Here is a 6930-nt window from a genome sequence, read left to right on the forward strand (position 1 = left end):
TGATACACTTTGTAACAATAGTTGACACAACGTTCCTAAAATGCGATTCTAGCTAATATCTGACATGGGTACAAGTAAAACTATTACCTTCACAAGCTTGTTTACATATTGAAATATTTCATAGGAGAGTATATTATATCAAGGAATACTGTTTATTTAGCATTTGAGAATCTGTTGACAGTCTCTCAGGTAGCTCAGTCTCATGCTAAGCAGTTTTTCAAAGACATATTTTCTTAATGCAAATTGTACGGGGAAACTTTTAAATTGAAACTGAAATAATACTTGTAACGAAAAGTTGGTATGGTGTACATGGAACCTAATATCTTTATGTTTCGCGATGGGGGAAGCTTGTAAAGACGGCTTCATCCGTCCATATGTCCATCTGTCCGTCCTGCAGTTCTTGGCAAAAAAATTCTCAGCAACCACTGGTTGGAACTGAGCAAATTGTCATAGGAAAGCTTCACTGACAAGAGGAGATGCGCAAGTTACTTTCACATTTAGGTGTGATGACTTTTTACTGAAATATTTTCCTTTGGTTATTCAAAGTCTGTATACCAGAGCAACATCTCTTGTTCGGGAGTATTTGTAGGAAACCAATGACGCATACAAATATAATTTACATAGAGAGTTTCACTCCCTAGAGGGGATGCGCATATCATCTTCCTAGAGTTATTGCCATTCTATTATTCAACATTTTTAGACTTTATCGCCACTCCTTGACCAAAGTAATCCTCAACAACCATCACTTGATTTCGAGGAAACTCCATACGGAGCTTCACTCAAAAGAAGAGATGCTCGTATTATTTCATGTTCCGGTTGCTAAGTCATGACCTTTTCTTTATTCGACATTTATAAACTTTAGCGCAGATCTTATCATGAGTGTTTCTCAGCAACCATTAGATTGAATCCAGACGCTTCGCTGTCAATACGAGATGCGCATATCTTGTACGCACTTCTTCTGAAAAATACTTGCTAGAAATCTACAAAATTCTTAGAAGCATCATTATGAAGACGAGGTGTGTGCCCATTCGATGATTTCCGCTTTTGTGATTTTAATATCTAATTATCATATTTCAGGGTGCATCCATATGTTTTAACAATATTTTATGTGTAAATGTGGGTGTCCATGTTTCATATCACCAGCTCTATTGAAACACCACAGCTCTATTGAAACACCAAAAAAATCTCTGTTCTTAAAATCACCTGTAGTGAGCCGTAGATTTAATTATTTGCCTACCTGGCCAATTCTGATAGACACAATAATTGCAAAATAGTTTTACAGACTTATATTATATAATATGTATACTGAAAATGTTTGCTGTTTTGGGCACAATGTTTCTATTTATATTTGTAAATGGTCATTGTTATGTACCGATTTACCATAACATGACATAAATATTTGGTAAAACTTTAAATTGATGAATGGTAATGTATCATAATCATATTGTAAAATCTTTAACATTAATGAATAGTAATGTAACAGAATTATATAATGAAACTTTAACTCTATTAATGATAATGTTACATACATGAATAATATTGTAACAGAATTATAACGTTAAAATTTAAATTTATTGAAAAATAATGTTCACATTAATCACACAGCTGATAAAAAATTCTGAAATTTCCAATTTTGAAAATATAAAAACAGAAATACTTACATTCATAAGTCATTAACATCTCGATTATAACATTTAATAAAAAACAGGTAAACGTATTTCTTCTGGCGTTCATGACTTCTTATTTATTTTTTTTATTTTTTTACATTTTCAAAATATTTTTGAACGTCTATGATACATTTACAACCTTTATCAAAACATTTTTAATTCAGAAGATTCATGCTTTGGATACGAAATGATGCCTCGATATCGATTTAACACTTGCTGCACGTAACAGACACGATAAATTAAAAATATCTTATGTCTTCTGAAAATGAAATTTTATATCAATAACTTCTGACTTGAATTTTTTTAATTTCCATGTCACTTTGTATTTGTATTTTTCTGCTCTATCCTTTCGTTAAATAGAGATACTATCTCGCTGTGAGTAAAGTGATAGTTAATACCAGTCTGCGATTTGAAATTTAGTTGTATAAACTAATTTTTTTTCTTGTTAGACACAAATAGGGCTTAGAGGACCTAGAAATGCTACAGGGTGAAAACTAATTTTCTTTTTTTGTTGTTGTTGCTGTTGCTAGGTACAATTAGGATTTAGAGGACTTACGCTAGAAAGCAGCTTGATAGCCTGATTAGTCCACTAATACACTGGTCTTTGGAAAGTGTGGCATTGGAGATTATTGCATTACTGCTCTTGCGTACACTCAATTAAACCGCGTCCGCTTTAGGTATATTCTATTCATCCAGAAGAAGATTGTTTTTAAGCTAGGAAAGCTTTCAAAATTGCAATTAATGCTTTTAATCGGCAGAAAAACGCTGAAAAGTGAGGCTTTGGTAAATTCCCGAACCTATTAAATCAAGGTGAAAAATAAAGCAAAAAGGATATTTAAAATTAATGAAGGTAAGAGAATCTCAGATCTAGCAAAAAAAACCTAGAAAGTTTTGGAACAATGTAAAAAGCTTAAATAAATCAAATTCAGTTAAGGCAGAAACATTGAGAGTAGATGGTCTATTTGAAAATTTTAAGCATTCATTTGGCAAATATATCCCGGGAGACGGAAACGCCGAACCTGACTTAGAGCAAAACGTATTAATCGATCGTGAATTAAATGGACAAATACCGAATCAGACTTCCACAGTGCAGTATTCTCACAAAATAATAAATATGCCGGCCCTGATAACCTCATAGCAGAATTCTTTAAAGCATCGTATGATATTCTATCACTATTTCTATTAACTAAAAACCTTTATAATAGCTTATTTACAAAGTTTACAGATGAATATCGAGAGTCATGGGGTAGAGGCATCATCACACCAGTGTTTAAAAAGGGGGACGTAAATGACCCAAAAATTATCGTGGGATAACACTTATAAATGTCATAGCGGACAAATGTTACTAAACAGAATGACAAATTGGACCGAAAAGTATGAAAAATCTCAAACAATCAAGTTGGATTTCAGAAAGGGATGTCAGTAGTAGACTGTGTTTCCTGTTCAACTCAGTAGTTTCAAAGGTTTTAGACAGCGGGGTAGCCTGGCTCCCTGGCTGCATGGTTATTTTTTATATAAATACTGCAAGCAAAATTTAAAAATCTTAAGCCTCTAAAATAGCACATTTTATCTGATGGCCAGTGTAACCCTAGATTACCCCTGTAAACTGTTAACTACTGAGAACCCTATCAATTGTAAGGCAATTAACTATCCTACCTAATGACAAGTTCTTCTTACCAATTTGATAAGGGTCATTTGAGAAAACATCCAAGATGTTGTTATTTTCTGGAAAAGTATAAAATGAGCCCATTCTTGATTGAATAGTTTAATAGTAAATGTAAGTGTGAAGATATTGTATGCGGATATTTAGTTGGAATTAACATATACTCTTGATCTTTTTATGAATTAAAATTTTTATTAATTGTTAATTATGGAAACTCCACTAAATGAAATTGGTATGGTAAAATTAACCCTTACATCAAAAAAATTCAAATGTATTCTATGTGCATAAATGAAAGAAAACGGAAAAGAAAGACAGCGCTTCTTTCATGGTCAAGAAAAAACAGACTTGTGGTACATAATTGAGCAAGTTTGGGTATTAATATTTCGGAAGATGAGTACATCGAAATTTGCTGTAGAAATTGTGCTAATGACTCGACTACGTATGACTCGCGCGTTGCATATCCTAAAGTTTTTATATAAAAAAGTACATTTATATGGGGCATACATTGGAAAATTGTGAAAATATTTAAATAAACAAATAATTAAAATAGCAAGCGCTGTCCGTAAGACAGCCAATGCTCGACTATTCGAAGTATTGTCCCAGAAGCAGGAAAATGTTACCCTAAATGTTAAAATATATTTAGAGTTTCAATCCAGAGTCTGCATTAGTTTTGGGTAACTTGCATGCAAAACTTTAACCTGAAGTTTTATGTTCAAAAGGGGGCGTAATCTGATGTACATGTCAGAGTTATGGGACTTGTTCCAGTGAGGTTGGTAATTTAGTAAAAGAAAAAAAAAGTTTCAAAGCTATATGCCTTTAAGTAATAGCTGTATGTACTTGCATGCAAAACTTTAACCAGGATTTTCTAAGTATAAAGGGGGCATAATTTGGCCAAAATGCAGGTCAGAGGTATGGGACTTGATGCTATCAACTAGTTTTATAATCCCGAAGACACATGTAAAGTTTCAATTCAATATCTACATTAGTTTTTGAGATAGTAACTTCCATATAAAATGTTAACCAGGATTTTCTAAGTCCAAAAGGGGGCATAATTTGCCCAAAGTACATGTCGGAGTTAAGGGATTTGACCCAGTGAGGTAGGTATTTGATCTAAAAAAAGAAAAAATAAGTTTCAAAGCTATATGCCTTTAAGTAATAACTGTATGTACTTGCATGCAAAACTTTAACCAGGATTTTCTAAGTATAAAGTGGCATAACTTGGCCAAAATGGAGGTCAAAGTTATGGGACTTGATGCTATCAACTAGTTTTATAACCCCGAAGACACATGTAAAGTTTCAATTCAATATCTGCATTAGTTTTGGAGATAGTAACTTGCATGTAAAACTTTAACCAGGATTTTCTAAGTCCAAAAGGTGGCATAATTTGTCAGAGTTATGGAACTTGACCCAGTGAGTTTGGTAATTGGCCTAGAAAAAGGAAAAAATAAGTTTCAAAGCTATATGCCTTTAAATGATAGCTGTATGTACTTGCATGCAAAACTTAACCAAGGTGTGACGCCAACGCCAGTGTGAGTAAAATAGCTAGACTATTCTTCGAATAGTCGAGCTCAAAATGTCCAATGTCTATTCTTTGAATAGTCGAGCTCAAAATGTCCAATGTCATTTAGTAAAACTACTTTTTGGTGGGAAGGGTCTGGCTTCGACGCGGGGCGCAACCTCAGTGTATAAATTCATTACTTGTATGTTAAATAGGAGTGATATTTTATGTGATTTTCTGTCACGTAGTTTGTTATGTTGCTCTACATTTCTGTATTTTTTTATTCATTTATATCTTGATTTATGATATTTATAATGAGTTAACTCTAATTTATCGTTATGTATTATCATTGTATGCTACACATACATGCTTATGAAAAACTTGGAAGTCATTTCTTGCAAATTTTCTAAAAACGCATTTTTTCTGATTTTCATTTGGAAGAGACTTTTATTTTCATTTGATTGGAGTCCAATTTAAAAGAACAAAATCTGTATCATGCTCATGGATGCCTTTTGTAACCAGTTGAACTACACTAAATATGCTTACATAAAACAGAAAATACCAGAAATTTGGCGATCGTTTTGTGTCTTTAGATAGAGATAGGCTTACAAAAAATATGAATTTTAAGTTTATAAGAAAGTAATAGCAATAAATGTTTGTTTTTGTGTATATTATGAAAATGTGATTCATCGATTAATGCCCAAGAAGAATTTATTATTTGTCTATGTGAACACTAATATTCTATTTTTGACTGTACATCACAAACATGATGGTATTTTACCAAATCACAACACTTTTGCAGGTATATCAGTTATGAGACTTTTGCAAGTAAAACAAACCATTAAATCATCAGACATTATATTTTCTCATGCCATCAAAACTTTTCTCAGGCTATAGCCTGTATTTTTACAGTAATTGGATCCTTGAAAAAAATACAGCAAAATTACTTTAGGGGTGTTGATTTGTATCATCATGTAAGCTTTTTGTATAAGTATTTAGCAAGATAATTATTATGATTATACTCTGTTAGATGTAAGACCTATTTGGTTAAATCATTAAATTGTTTTAATATACTGCTGTCATTTCATATTGTACTAATTTCTACAGAGTACAATTAAAATGTTCTTTGATGTTTCTTTCTGACTATCATTTTTCCATTATTTATTCAATTTAGCTAAACTTTGTGACAAAATGATATAAATAATTTCATTCAAACTTCTTTGTGAAGTGTGCTTCATCCCTGAACATTGCTTTAAGGGCCCTGTTCTTTGACAGATCAGTGACTCTGGACTAGCAAAAATTATATCGGCTTTGCATTCATGTAACTGTTATATATATTTTACTTCATTTTTTCCTTTGTATATATCCTGTAAATACACTGCCTTTACACCTCCTTTTTTTAATTTCACAGAGACACAAGAGATGACACAACAATGATGGTACATTGTGTGCTGTCATTATGGAAAAAATCAAATGCAAATGGAGCAATTTCAAAAGTTAAGCTTTTGCCACTGCCAGAATAAAACATCATTTCCTTTCAAAAACCCTTTTACAACACGCTTTTGGTTTGATTTTATTTGTTCATAATTATTTTAAATTATTTAGACCTTTAAGTATAGCTTCACCCATTTCTCTATTAAGGTATAGAATGATCTAATTCTTGAAAATACATCACAAATCCTTTGTTAATTAATATGCATCCCTTTTGTATGAAAGTACGTTCCTGTTGCCTGATAAGCCATTACAAGCTGAGGGCAGGCCATAAATCGGTAAATTAGCTTCGGCTCATTAAATGGTGGCTAGCACATGAAACCCTTAGATAACATGTCACAGTGATAGCAGCTGATTATCACTAAAAGAAATTAATGGGAATTTGTCTCACAAATTTGTGAGACACTGTAAGCCAACTTTCACCAGTCCCTATGTTCGGAGCCAGGGGCAATAAAAAATGTCAATGTAGAAACAACCTGCTGGAGTTACTTCCCTCTTAATGAATAAACTTGTATATATGTAAATAAGAACAAACATAGGGACGGGAGCCAGTCTAACAGCGGGGATAAACTTTACTGCATCTTTATCGATAACCAAAAGTGCTTCGACAA

The sequence above is a fragment of the Mercenaria mercenaria genome, chromosome 18 (genome assembly GCF_021730395.1).
Source record: "Mercenaria mercenaria strain notata chromosome 18, MADL_Memer_1, whole genome shotgun sequence".
Taxonomy (NCBI): domain Eukaryota; kingdom Metazoa; phylum Mollusca; class Bivalvia; order Venerida; family Veneridae; genus Mercenaria; species Mercenaria mercenaria.